Source organism: Neofelis nebulosa, chromosome 12, assembly GCF_028018385.1.
Source record: "Neofelis nebulosa isolate mNeoNeb1 chromosome 12, mNeoNeb1.pri, whole genome shotgun sequence".
In the NCBI taxonomy this organism is placed as follows: Eukaryota; Metazoa; Chordata; class Mammalia; order Carnivora; family Felidae; genus Neofelis; species Neofelis nebulosa.
In genome coordinates this window covers 26,955,620-26,968,843 of record NC_080793.1, presented here as the reverse complement: position 1 = coordinate 26,968,843, position 13,224 = coordinate 26,955,620, and the positions used below count along the sequence as shown (strand labels likewise).

The window sequence follows — 13,224 nt, the reverse complement described above, 5'->3', positions numbered from 1 at the left end:
CTCATTCGGTTAAGCATCCAACTTTGGCTCAGGTCGTGACCTCACAGTTCATGGGTTCAAGCCCCATGTCGGGCTCTGTGCTGACAGCTCAGAGCCTGGAGCCTGCTTTGGATTCTGTATCTCCCCCTCTCTCTCTGCCCCTCCCTCGCTTGCACTCTCTCTCTCTCTGTATCTCAAAATGAGTAGACGTTAAAAAAAATTAAAGTGATATAAGAATAATTATACTATCCTTATCCTTTAATAGAATTCATTAATGGAGCCATTCATGGTTTTTCATTTTTGTAATCTTGCATAAATTTCAGAATGTAATTATTACTATTTTAGTGTAGAGGATGGAAGCCAAGGTAGTGTGAAATAGAAAGGAAATCAGGTGGACCTGGGTTCAACTTTTTGCCCTGGTCCTTACCAGCCAAGCAGTGTTGGCAATGTTCTGCTGAACAGTGGAGAGTGATAATTACTTCATGAGGTTCTGGTGAAGAGTATATGACACAGTTATCAACACTCAACAGACTTTGATCAAAAATGCAGTTCCCCTTAGGCTTTCCTGCAATAAAATCATAATAATGCACAGGGAGTAAAAGTTTAAGTTGAGGGGATTCCACAGGGGTTATGGAAAGAAATAGCATTTTACCTGGGGAATGGGTAGATCCAAGAAATCAGACAAATTCCTTACAAAGAAAACTAAGAATATGGCTAATTCAGGGAGAAGAGTTTCCATGATCAAAGACCCAGAGTTAGAGAGTGAATTCCTAATGGTAAATTAGAAATTGTGATGGATACAATTTTAGAAAGAAGAATGGCTTCAGCAAAGACCAGGATGATGTAACAATTGCATGTATTTATGAAGAAGATATTAAAGTAGATAGGGTAAGAGAAACAAGGAAGATGAAGATAAAATAACATTTATTGAGTATCTCTTATGTGCCAGACGTCGAACTACCTACCTTATACACCTTATTTCAATTAATGCTCACAACAATGCTGAGATATGGATTATTAGTTTCTCAGCAGACTTAGAGAGTTTCAATTATGTGCTTAACATAATTACATAACGTAACATAAGGTTGTACAGATAGTTAAGGACAGAGACACAGTTCAAATCAAAGCCTATATTACTCTAATTCCTATTCATTCAGTAGGCCTTTCAGGAAAATCAACTTACTGGATCTTGTAATCATTTAAGCATGAGATGATAAAAGACTGAACTGGGGTAGTAGCCAAAAAAAAAAAAAAAAAGAAAAGAAAAGAAAGAAAAAAAGTAAGAGAGGGATGGACAGATGGACAAATAAATGCAAAAGATGAATGGAAGGATGGACATATGGGTGGAGGATGGACTAATGGGTGTTTGCAAGAGGTAGTGTGGAGGTATTATCAATACAATGAAGGAACTGGAAAGAATAAAGCATTACATATAACTTTTGGTGCCAGAACATTTAGTAAATCCTGACAGCATTAATCAAGACAAAACACGGGAAGAAAGAACAAGTTACTAAAAAAAGGGGAAACGTCCAGTGCTGTGACTCAGCATACAATTTTATGGGAGTTATCTGCTAAAATATTCCTAAATGGGACTATGCTCATTGGACGTCCAGGGCTGGCCGCATGGACAGATCAGCCATGTTGTCCCATAGGCAAGTATGCCTGCTGGGGCTGGACAGGCAGAGTGACTCTCAGCCTGCATGGGGAGATTTGAGCCGCGTCTGTCACAGCACTCACTACCCTGCTCACATTAGGATGCAAATGGAAATAGTTAATTAGTGACAAATTAGGAAAATAAAATTCTTCAAATGTTTGGCAGGCAAAAGAACGAGTTGTTTCTTTTTCCTTTTGAGCTCTGTTTTGGAAGCACTTGAAAACAGATCACTCACAAAGCATGCTGTCTGAGGATTCTAAGGAGGCCCTCCACCTGGAAAATCGTCACCCATGCTTTAAGTCCAGTTCCAGTGTAACCTCCCCTCTGAAACACTCTCATCTGTGTGGACTTGAATCACTTAGCAAAATGGGAATGACAGGTTTCAGAATTTCCTTCCCTACATTGTTCCAAGTTTGTGTGGGTCATAAGAGGCCTTTTGTATGAGTTTTGGATGATTGAACTGACACAGAATCCATATCCACTTTATACCCCAAAGGTCATCATAGGAGCACCAGGAAACGATTACAGATCATGCCTGTTGTCACTTTATCTGTTGACCTAGCCATGGGGCAGCAGCCAAACCAGCAGCAACTCCAGGCCCCGCTGGGTCCTGTTTCAATTTGTCCGATTCCTGGGTCACATAACAGGGTTAGCTCCATGAGGAAAGGCATCCATTCTCCTTCTGGACTCACACATCATTGAAGGTGGAGCCTTGAAGGCAGTAAAAGATGGACACAGGTTCCAGGTCGTCTCTTGGACTCCAGTGCGTGTCTGCTGTCCTCCGCTTCACATCCATCTTCCTTACCCGATGTCCATTCCAACTCTGCAACCAGTTCCAAAATACCAGGGACCCGCTAACTAAGGCCTACAGGACAAATCTGGCCTGTCTCCTGGTTTTTTTTGTAAATAAAGTTTATTGGAATATAGCTAAGCTCATTTGTTTATGAACCGGTAAGGGCTGCTTCTAGTGCTAAATCAGCAGAGTTGAGTCGTTGCTACAGAGACCATTGATCTTCCAAGATCTGAAATATTTACTGTCTGGCCCTTTATGGAAAAAGTTTGCCAAACCCTGGCAAAGACAGTAGTCATACATAAAAACTGTGAAACCAATCCCCACAGTTGTGTAAGTTCAAATCCCTAAATATATATACATTTATATGATACATATGTGTACGTGTCTACGCATATATAGGAATATGCAGACATTTATTTATCAGTTGTCTTATTTCTCTGATCAAACCCTGATTATTACACAATCTCCACTGCACCTGATGCTTGAGAAGCAGGAAAGTTGAATACCTCCCTCTCTTGTGTTGCTACAGGAGCTTGCTGTTATAGCACTTGCCACATTGTATTGTGATTGGTTTGTATCTCCATCCATGTAGTCTCTTTTACTAAATAATGAACTCTCAGAAGCCTTGTTTCTCCAAACACAGCGTTCAATAAAGAATAATTACATGAATAGATAAGTAAATGAATAAGCAGGTGAGTGAATGAATAAATGTAGAAAAGAACAAATGGATGTTTCTCTTGCCCTACTTTAGTCTCTCTAGCTTCGGTAAATGTCACAGACCGGCACACGGAGCCAGAATCTGGCAGACTGAGGTTTGATTCCCAGTCTTGGTGCTGGCCCAGCCTGCTCAGTATGGCGGGCCATGGAGCTCCTTCCTGGGGGCCGTGTTGTCCTCTGTGTCCCATAACTTGACAGGGACCGAGTTCGGTTCTGGGCAAGCAGTGCTCTGCTTGATAGTGGTGTCATTAAATAGAGTTGGTGGCAGACAGCCCCGCAGTCACTGCAGTGTTGATGGCCCTCTGCCACGGCTGCTGTAGAAGAACTGGCAGGTGCCAGGAAAGGGGGCGCTGGCATGTGGACAGCACCTGGTCTTTGCTAAGCATCTTCATGCTCACAGCCTCGGTTGAATCTTACGATGGCTAAGGACACAGAGGAGGACTCAGTGAGGCCTAGGGTTCCTCCATAACCTCGGGCAAGTCGTGTTACCTCTTTGTGTTTCAGCTTCTCACCTACCAAGTTCTGAAGTGCTATGATTTTGTGATTTAGAACTCAGCATCAAATCAATGACTCCCACTAACATAGGTTCTGTATGCCCCTTTCTGCCTCTTAAATAGAATTCTCTTCAGAGAGAATGAAAAAGGAGTGCATGATAACTTGGGAATTCACCATGCTGATATTGTTGGAAATAAAAATAAATGTAACTAAGCATTCATGTGCTAAAATCTCTGTTAAGCATTTCAAATGACTATTAGTTGCTACTGCCTTTAGAAATTGAATCTTGTGTGTGTGTGTGTGTGTGTGTGTGTGTGTGTGTGTGTGTGTGTGTGTTAGAAGATTTTCCACATGGCATGAGAAAAGTTGATTCATAGTGTTAATTTTTTTGACTACCCTAAGTCATATGTGCCATTTCTACATATATACAGGCAGAAATATACAGAAATATATATCAATATAATATAGATATCTATATATTTCAATATATATGAACATCAATATATATCTCCATTATCAATTTTTAATAACAATGGTAAAAATCACACGAATATTTGCTGAGTACCTACCATGTATCAAGCACATATATGTCATATATTTTATTTAATCCTATAACAACCTTTATTAATGGTTACTATCCCAATTTTACTGTGGAAGAAACTGAGGATCAGAGAGTCTAAGTGACTTGCCTGAGGTCACACAGCCAGGAAGTGACAGAGCCTGAATTCAAACTCAACTCTGTCTGCCTTCTAAGCTAATACTGTTTCTCCTGTGCTGAGCTGCCCCACTGAGGTGTATCTGGAAGGAATCAGACTGACCCACTGCTACATGAACATGCCCATTGCCTTGATGTTAATCCTACGATCAAGGTCTTAAGTAACATCTTAGTAGGTAGATATGTGGTTACAACCCACAGCCAGACATTTCCAGACAACATCAATTTCCTGAGAAAGGCTATTTATGGAATCAGTGGCAAAGCTGTGAGGGTATCAAGGAGCAGCACCCACACTTCTCCAGGTGAGAACACTGAGCCCACAGAAGAGAGTTGCTTCTCCCATCCACACAAAGGTGGGATTGAAACTAGGTCTTTTTATCAGGTCACCTTTCTACTCCACTGTCACTGCTTCCCTGCACTTCTGCCCTCCTTGGAAATTTTAATTGAGTGTGTGTGTGTGTGTGTGTGTGTGTGTGTGTGAGAGAGAGAGAGAGAGAGAGAGAGAGAGAGAGAGAGAGAAACAGTGGTAGGAGAGTGCTGGTGGAGAGGAGATCAAGTTGAAGAAGAAAAGCAGAAAGACTAGTATCATTTTTTAAACCAGATAAAGCCTTTTAAATGCAGGGAAGAAAGGCAACATCCTCATGATGGCTTCCCATCCCGGATTGGAGCAGACGTGGACCTTTGAGCACTTTTCTGATACTTTTCTGCCACTGCTTTGCAAACCCTAGAATTGAGAAAAACAGTTAATGAATGCCCTAGTGCTTTGGAGGTAGCAAAGACAAAGCAATTGTGTCACTATGAGCTGGAGCTGGGGCCGCCACTTCATGTCCTTTCCCATGGGAAATGGGAGCGTCACCAGCTTTGAGGAGTTTCTGTGATCCTGTGTGTCTGTCTCTCTGCCCCTCTCCTCTAAATGCATTCAGAATCTAATGATTCTTCTCCTGGCATGAATTGAAGAGATCCCTCTACACACCCCCACTCCAATCAGCAAGGATTTGTCAGTGTGAACCCTGCAAAAGGTAGGCAGTAAGAGCATATGGAAAAGAAAGCATCCAGGATGCTCCAGATTCTAACCCTCCAATATAATAAATAACGTGTGAGATGGGGCTGGGGGTGGGCAGGGGAAAGATGCATCATTCACTTTCATTGAGGTCACACTGCCCTTCTCTGCTCTTTTCAGAGAAAAGCTTTTTTTTTTTTTTTTTTTTTAATGCATGCACGCCACACTCACACGTGCATGCTCCCTGCAAGAAGCCAGCAAAACCTTTTGGTCATCTCTAGGCCACTCGGCTTCTTCAAAGTTGAGTAAGATTAAAAAATCCCGACATCTCCAATATCCCTCAGCAATGGTTTATGTACCTGCATAGGCAGATGAACAAGAGACTGGGGGATGTATTTAAAAACATGTATGTATATGATGGATAGGAGAGAGAGAGAGAGAGAGAGAGAGAGAGAGAGAGAGAGAGAGAGGGGACAGAGCAAGAATATGATACAGATTAATGTCTCTCCGTATTTTGAGAGTCTTTTTGTTTTAGGCCATAGTGGTGGTACATTGGAAGGGTTCTGGAATTTCAGAACACAAAGTAGCAGTTTTAAATAATGAGAGAAGATTCCACATGGAACGCTCATCTGGCTGTGGCAGCCTGTGACTGAATGAGAGAAAAGTGCCCTAGAAGCTATTCATTACGAATTCACTGGAAGCTCTCAAACGAGGCTGGCAGAAGCTGAAATTGAAGTGGTCTCTGACCTAATTTTCTTCTGCATGAAACATCTGCATCAAGGCTCTCTTTGATGTATTCCACTTGGCTCTGTCTACGGGATTGTATCACATGGCCTCTGTGTTGCCTCCTTATTGAAAGACATTTCCAGCCTGTGCAAGGTAATGCGATGTTACTGTTACCCAAGCTAATCACTCAATGTGCTCCTAAAATAGAAACAATAGCAGTTCAGAGACAATGTTGTCTGCTGGCTGTTCTGCAGCCTAGGCTCCTGGTTTTCCAACTTAAGATCTGTGGTATTCGCCTCATGTAATTCCAAAACAAAGGAGAGGGAGAAGACTAGCAAAGTCATACAAGATAATGTTGAAGGACCAGCAGCTTTATGTGTGAGAAGCTCCATCTTATTTGGTCCTTCAAACCATGGACTAGGATTTGGGTGCCATTTAAAACCACACAAAGCAGTACTTAAAGACATCTGCCTTGAGAAAGGAAGGATCTCTTGATGTGGGTGTTGCATTTATTCTAAATTCAGATTGACACCCTCAACTCAGGGAGAGAGACAAAGAGAGAGAGATGGATGGATGTGTACTGAATGTTGAGTGTTTTGTGATTCTTTAGTGATCCATGAACTATCTTTAAAAATTGCTTCCCCTCTTAAGTTCTCCCAACCTAGGTAGAATGCAGGAGTGAATTTTAAAAAGCAATAATGATAATAATCTTTTTTTTTCCCACAACTGTAATGAGCATCTTCTTTATCCTGGCAGAATAGCTCTTGCCTTTCTCCATAAAGGTTTGCTGCACAGACTTCGTTAATGGTGTGCCGCTGTTCCCCACCATCCCGGCATTATGTGAATAACGGTGATGTCTTTGTGTCCCACCCCCTGAAGAAGAAACCTTTGAAATTCTAAATGACTGTGCTGCAGGTTTTAATGTCTGCTTCTAAGAAAGAGTTGAGAAATGCTCACTCACCGAGCAAGATGCAGCACGCCTTTGAAAAGCCTTTCTGCCTGACTCCTCTGTCCCACGAATTTAGATGAATATACATTCTTGTAGATGTCCCCTAGTTCTCTTTATTCCAGAAAGAATTACAGATGTGATCAACAGCCTTCTTTTGCCTGAATGTTATTACCCCCTTCTTCCAGTGCTTCTGAATCAAACAAAGCAATACAATTAGAAGAATTTGGGAGCCAGTAGAATCTGAGGCCAGATAGTGATGTGGTTCTCTGCTGGGGAGGGCACAGTGGGAAAGAGTCAGACATGTGGGTGCCCAGTGTCCTACGATTAAGGAAATCTCTGCGGAGACCCCATTTGGGTTGGGGCCACAAAGCAGGCATCTTTAGTGATCTTTCAGAATTAAAGCAGATATCCTTCTCTGCCAGGAAGCCTTCCCTCGTTGCCCTTGCTGAACTGAGGCCTTACAAGTGTGCAAGTTGCCAGAGCAACTGAGTTCTCCTCTTTCAAAGCACTCAGAACTCTATATTGTCTGTCTTCTCTCCCAGGCTGTGACGTCTTGAGGGTAGGCACCGTGTCTTGTCTTTGAAGGCACAATGTCCACCGCAAGTAGATTTGCTGCAATGGGCCTGAGGTTTTTCTGGTTTTAGCAGAAAGTCTGGTGTCCTGGGAATCCCCTCATTCCTGGGAAGACTTCTAGGTGCACAGTATGGGCTCACTAAGTGTGTTAAATGCATTAATAAGAACAATATTATATCACCTTTGTTTTGCAAATAGTAAACTCTAGGGTTAGTCCTGATCACCTACAGTAATGGTTAGTATTCATTACCCATAGTATCTCTCTGCCAGAAGGTGAAAATGTCAACACAGCCTAACACTCCCAGTTGTCATGCTTATGCCCACCTAACAATCATCAGGACTTCCAAATCCTACAGTCACAGAGAGTCAGAGTTCTGGGCTGTGAAGAGAACCTGATGCCGTCTGGTGCAAAATGTTATCCTGTGCATTGTTTCCTCGAGGGCATTAACAAATAGAGGCCATCTCTTATAGAGGCACAAGTTGTCATGAGGTGTGGAGAGAGAAAGAAGTGTGGAGAGTTATGGAGAGAGAAAAAGTTTGAGAGGAAAAGAGGAAAGAGGAGGGAGAGATAAAGCTCCAAATCCCTGGTGCTCTGCTTTCGTGGAGATTCAAGGACTATCCTGACCTGCATATCCCTGTGTGATCTGATCCAGCCTCCCTTTCTAATTTCATCCCCAATCACTGCTTCCTCATTTACCCAATTCCAGCCAAAGAAGCCTCCCTGCTCCTCCTCAAACACATGCATGCTACCTTTTGGACCTTGTACTAAGTACTTCCCTGTTTGGAATGTTCTTTCTCCAGATCTCCATGGGGCCTGCTTCATCTCCATTCAGGCCCTTGTTCGGGGGCCTTACCTTACCACCCAGTGTAAATGAACACCTCTCTGTCCATCTCTGCTCATCCTCTGACCCTGCTTTAATGGTCTTCACGGCCCTCACCACCTCCAGACACATGATATATTTGTTTATCATCTATCTAGAGCAGTACTGTCTGAAAGAACTCTGTGTAATAATGGCAACATTCTACATCTGTACCTTCCAATGTGTTAGCCACTCATCACAGGTAGCAACTGAAGGGCTTGAAATTCAAGGGGAGGGGAAAGTGGGTGATGGGCATTGAGGAGGGCACCTGTTGGGATGAGCACTGGGTGTTGTATGGAAACCAATTTGACAATAAATTTCATATTTAAAAAAAAAGAAATTCAAGTATATGAGTACTTGAAATTTGCTAGTGAAATTGATGAACTAAATTTATAATTTTTTAAACTTTTATGTAATTTAAATTCAAATAGCCATGTGTGCTTAGTGGCTACCAGTGGGATTCCAGAAAAGTCCTTGTGAACATGGATTATGTTCTGTCTTGTTTCTTGTCATATTTGCCAGTTCCCAGAGCAATAGGAGGTACATAGGAGGCCCTCAATAAATTTTTTTCAAAATAAATTAAAAATCTGGGCATGAAACAGGCATCTCTGGTCAGGGAACAACCTAAAAAGCCAGGCCAGTTCTAAATTTGAATTATCCCAGGTCATGGTTCAAAGTGATAACATGCCTGAGAAGACCCTTCAGATACAGAAGTTATCAAAGAGACTTTCTCTGGCCAAAATATGTCACCCCCCACCCAAACCTCAGTTTCCTTATCTGTTAAGTTGTGAGTATTTGCTTCTTGGTATTTAAGAGATCTTCCACTGAATAGGTGCTCAATACACTGAGTTCTCCAGTGATATGAAAAGCCTATGTGTAAGCATATGGCTGTATGTAGAAAAGCACTTTGAAGAATGCGAATTTGTGATGCTCTTGCCAGTGATTACTATTTTGGAGGAGGGGGATGATTTATTTTCATTACAAAATGAGTCTTTGCCTAACAAAAGAATCTACAACAGAATTTTCTAACTCCTTGATGCTTTGTAAGTAAGAACACATGCTTGAAAAACCCAGAGGCCGTGCAATTTATTGTATAAAGCAAGGTTCACCTGTATGTTCAAGAATGCTTTAGGATGTGCCTTTAGTTACTTTCTCATAGAAAAGTAACTTCTTTTTCTAGAACTTTGCTTTAATTTCGTGGCAATCTTGGAGGGGTCTGGCACTCATTCCTTCTCTTGGTTCAACGAGTATTTGTTAAATTCCAAATGTGCCAACCACTCTTCTTGACACTGGGAATATACTTTCACAAAATGAAAAATTGAATAAGATAATACATATGAAGCTTTGAAATAGTACCTGACACACACTAAACAATCAGTAGTGGTGGTGGTTGTTGGTAGCAGCAGTAGGAATAGTTGCTGTTGGATGGAATTTGGAGTCCAGTGGGGGAAGGAGACAAGAAACGACAGAACATGTATATGGCCAGAACTATGTCCAATGCAAAGCGCTATGTCAAACATAAAACTGGGTATAGAGCCTGTAACCTCAAGGACAGTACCTGAGGCTTCACCCCAGAGTGGCCCAGTTGTCTAGCCATTAGGTAGTAGGATTCCTGATCTCAATTACGGCGGTAATATGATCCTGTTTCTGGAGTACCGTTGAGTCGGCCTCACGTGGTTTATGAAAAGTGTGGTCAGACCACTTAAAAAGACAGAGAGCTATGATTTCATCTTCTTGATTGAACTTTTTTTTTCCTGTTGGCCAATTAGTGTTGTTTAGTAAATGTTTGTAGACGTGGCCAAAAAACACTCCAACGGAGGAAATGATAAAGAGTTTCTGGAGTTGGGGCTACTTCCCATTAGGCAGTCAGTGAAGGCTGCTGCTAGGAGGGGACTGTCTATGAATGACAAGGAGGAACCAGATCCAAAGATCTAGGGACACAGAGTGAATTCTAGTTAGTAGACATTGATTGAAAACTGCTTGGAGCAAATATAATCCCAGGGCAATGGAAAGACAAGAAGGAGGGCAAAACAAGTGTCTCCCTTCAAGGACTTTACAGTTTGTAGGGGAGTTGAAATGTAGCCATGAACGCTAAGAATGGTAAAGGCCGTTGGAGGAAATCTAAAAGAACTGAGTTGGAATGAAGAAAACATCTCACTTCATCTCACTCGGCTGCCTCCTCTTTTTCATCTTGCTCCCCCTACTCCCTTCCCCCTCCAACACCACCAGCATTCATCCGAGCTTCCCAGAGGACAATAGAGAAGCAGCCCTTGATGGAGCTGGGGGGATTCTCCTGTCTGCCTCCCAGCCCGCATTTGCCTCGCTTTGACTTTGCTCGATGGAAAATAAATCACAGCCACTCCATTCCCAGTCACTGTCCCCAGGGAGCTGAGCCCTTACCTCCTCCCTGGAGCCTGCCTGCAACATGGGGTTGTCAGGTACAAAGAGAAAACCTTCAGAGACCCACACCCCATTTGGAGAGTGAGGAGGGTCAATGGGAATAATTGCTAGCCGTTGAATGTGAGCGGCTGTAGAGGGATTGGAAGGAAAAGGTTTCAGGAAGGAAAGAAAGAAAAGGAGGGAAAAAAGCCCTGGGCCCCTCTGCTCCCCCCACCAACCTTCATAGTCTGTGCACAGAGAACTGCATGGTGGTCTGGGTCCTTGTAGAACATTTGTGTGCCGGACAATAGCACAGCCTGGCTTCAGATCATCAGCTGCTGTTTTCTGGTTAGCTCTCCCTTTATGTGACTGCACAATGCAAGCCTTCAGTCACAGTGACTCTTGAGGAATACATCTGGTTTTTTCTTTCAGGCGCTCTGAAAAGGTCAGCCTGTTCGTTTCTTAGACGCGAGACACCACATATTTTTTTTCTCCCCCTGAACTGGAAAGACAGACCTACACCTTTTCTTGCCTCCTGGTACATAATTAGACATGGTGCGGCTCTAGAAGCCAGCCAGCCAGCCCATCCTCGGCACTCTTTCAGAGACACACGCCCCGGCTTCTGTGCTGCCAAACTCCTGTTCTGCTCGTAGTTCTGAATGGTCCTCCTTCCCGAGCCCCACACCCTGGGGTTCTGTGCTTGCTGTTTTGTTAATTATGACAATGATCCTCCCCCCACCTGCATTTCACTCCCCCGATATCGTCTATGACCGATGCTGTCTCCGGCAGAGGGAAGGTTTGAGGATTTGGGGGAGAAAAAAAAACAACAACAACATTTTAATCATTTTCACTCCAGTGATGGTAAAGATTCTTCCTGCGCATTGTAACATAATAATAAATGTGCCCATGAGGAAAGAATGATCAGCAGCTGGTGTCTGACAAATTATCTCATTCCAGACAGGCAAACAGTCCACAGTGGGGAGAGACTGGAGCCTGAAGAGGCAATTTGGCACACGATTGGGGTTTCACCTCTCAGATGAAGGAGGTCCAAATGGCTCACTGCGCCTGGGCTTGGGTGGAGGTTTTCTCTGGTGCTCCTCTTCTCCCATCACCTTTGAGAGCTCCTGACAGCCATGGAAAAGGGATTACTTTCTCAGCTCAGCCAGCCCATCTCTCGCTCCTCTAGGGCATTCATATCCCGACCACAAGAAGCAATTACAGTCCACCCCCGCCAATGAGCCACATTCTTCCGTGCAGCGTATATGCTATTTCCTGCTGTCATGATGCCCTGGCCCCACCACACACTCCTACCCTGTGTTCAAAACCCACCTAGGCTCCTTCTCTTACTCTGCTGAAGAGTATTAGTCACTCTTCCTTCTGGAAGCACCTTCTTCTAGTAACTTTATCACACCATGGTGTGGTTGTCTTCTCCACATTTTTCACAGCAGCCACCATGTGTTTTTAATGAACTCTGAGTGTAGGGTACTGTTCTGAGTGCTTTTCTTCTATAGCTTATTTAATCCTCATGACCCTGAGAGGAAGGAATTCTCCCCTTTTTACAAAACTGAAGATTTATTTACCTTGCATCCTTGGCCCCAGCATGATCCCTGCAGCGGGTGGTGGAGCTGGAAAAGCCCAGCCTCACCTCTGCTCCTGTCTCCAAGGGGCCGTGTGGGCTTGTTGGCCTCTCAGGGCCCATTTTCACATAACATGTTATGACCTCTACTGCCTTGGTGGGTTGTTATGAGATTCCAAAGGAATATGCTTTGCCTATGTTGTTCTTATTATAGATCCTGAATGTAAGTTTATTTCTGGCCATTTTTTTTTAATGCCAGTTTCCTTCCAGAGTGGACAATCCCTGAGGGCCAGGACACTGCCTGACTTGTTCACGCCCATATTCTCAGTAACTAGAACGGTACTTGTCACCTGTTAGGAGCACCTTTTTAAATAAATGCATGAGGAATGAATTGAGCCATACCATGATATAACTTGATCTGTGTCTAACCTGGGTCATGATGGCAGCCAACATCCTGTGCAATGAGGCTCCGGGACAAGACAGAGCCCACTGAGAACTGGGAAATTTTAGGCAATTATTCCTTGGATTGCTAACTTGAATGGAACAGCCCAAAGTCCTCTTGAGCATTGTTTCCCATGCTGAAAGTGTTACGTCTCTTCCTGGGGGTCTTACAGGACAGTCCTGTTGATTTCCTCTCAGCACCATGGGAGAAAATTGAAGTTGTTCCCAGCTATCTCTACAATAGCCTTTTAGAACAAAGTTTAAGAAGCAGCTATTCAGCAGCTATGATTTGCACCCCTACTATGCGCTGGGAAGTTACAGACATGGAGAAAATTATGCCACAGTTCAGATCTCACTCAGTCTCCAT

General features: G+C 43.2%; 2 long non-coding RNA genes across 5 annotated transcripts in view; one reads left to right on the top strand and one right to left on the bottom strand.

Annotated features, from left to right (window-relative positions):
• The window catches only part of LOC131491541 (uncharacterized), a 140,824-nt gene that overhangs the window by 53,337 nt on the left and 74,263 nt on the right, over positions 1-13,224 (top strand). Inside the window, exon 1 of one of the 2 annotated variants that reach the window (XR_009251516.1) lies at positions 5,992-6,232. The exons of the other annotated variant lie outside the window; for it this stretch is intronic. This is a non-coding gene — a long non-coding RNA (uncharacterized LOC131491541). Of the gene's footprint in view, positions 1-5,991; positions 6,233-13,224 lie in introns of those variants that run through there. 2 annotated transcript variants of the gene reach the window in all.
• On the bottom strand, positions 4,514-11,187 carry LOC131491540 (uncharacterized). Of its 3 annotated transcripts, none has more exons than XR_009251513.1 (4): positions 11,080-11,187; positions 7,041-7,740; positions 6,101-6,223; positions 4,514-5,077 (listed from the first exon to the last, which is right to left on the bottom strand). It is a non-coding gene; the product is annotated as an uncharacterized LOC131491540 (long non-coding RNA). The 3 variants fall into 3 exon arrangements; XR_009251512.1 differs by having other exon boundaries at positions 7,041-7,218; XR_009251514.1 differs by lacking the exon at positions 6,101-6,223 and having other exon boundaries at positions 7,041-7,218.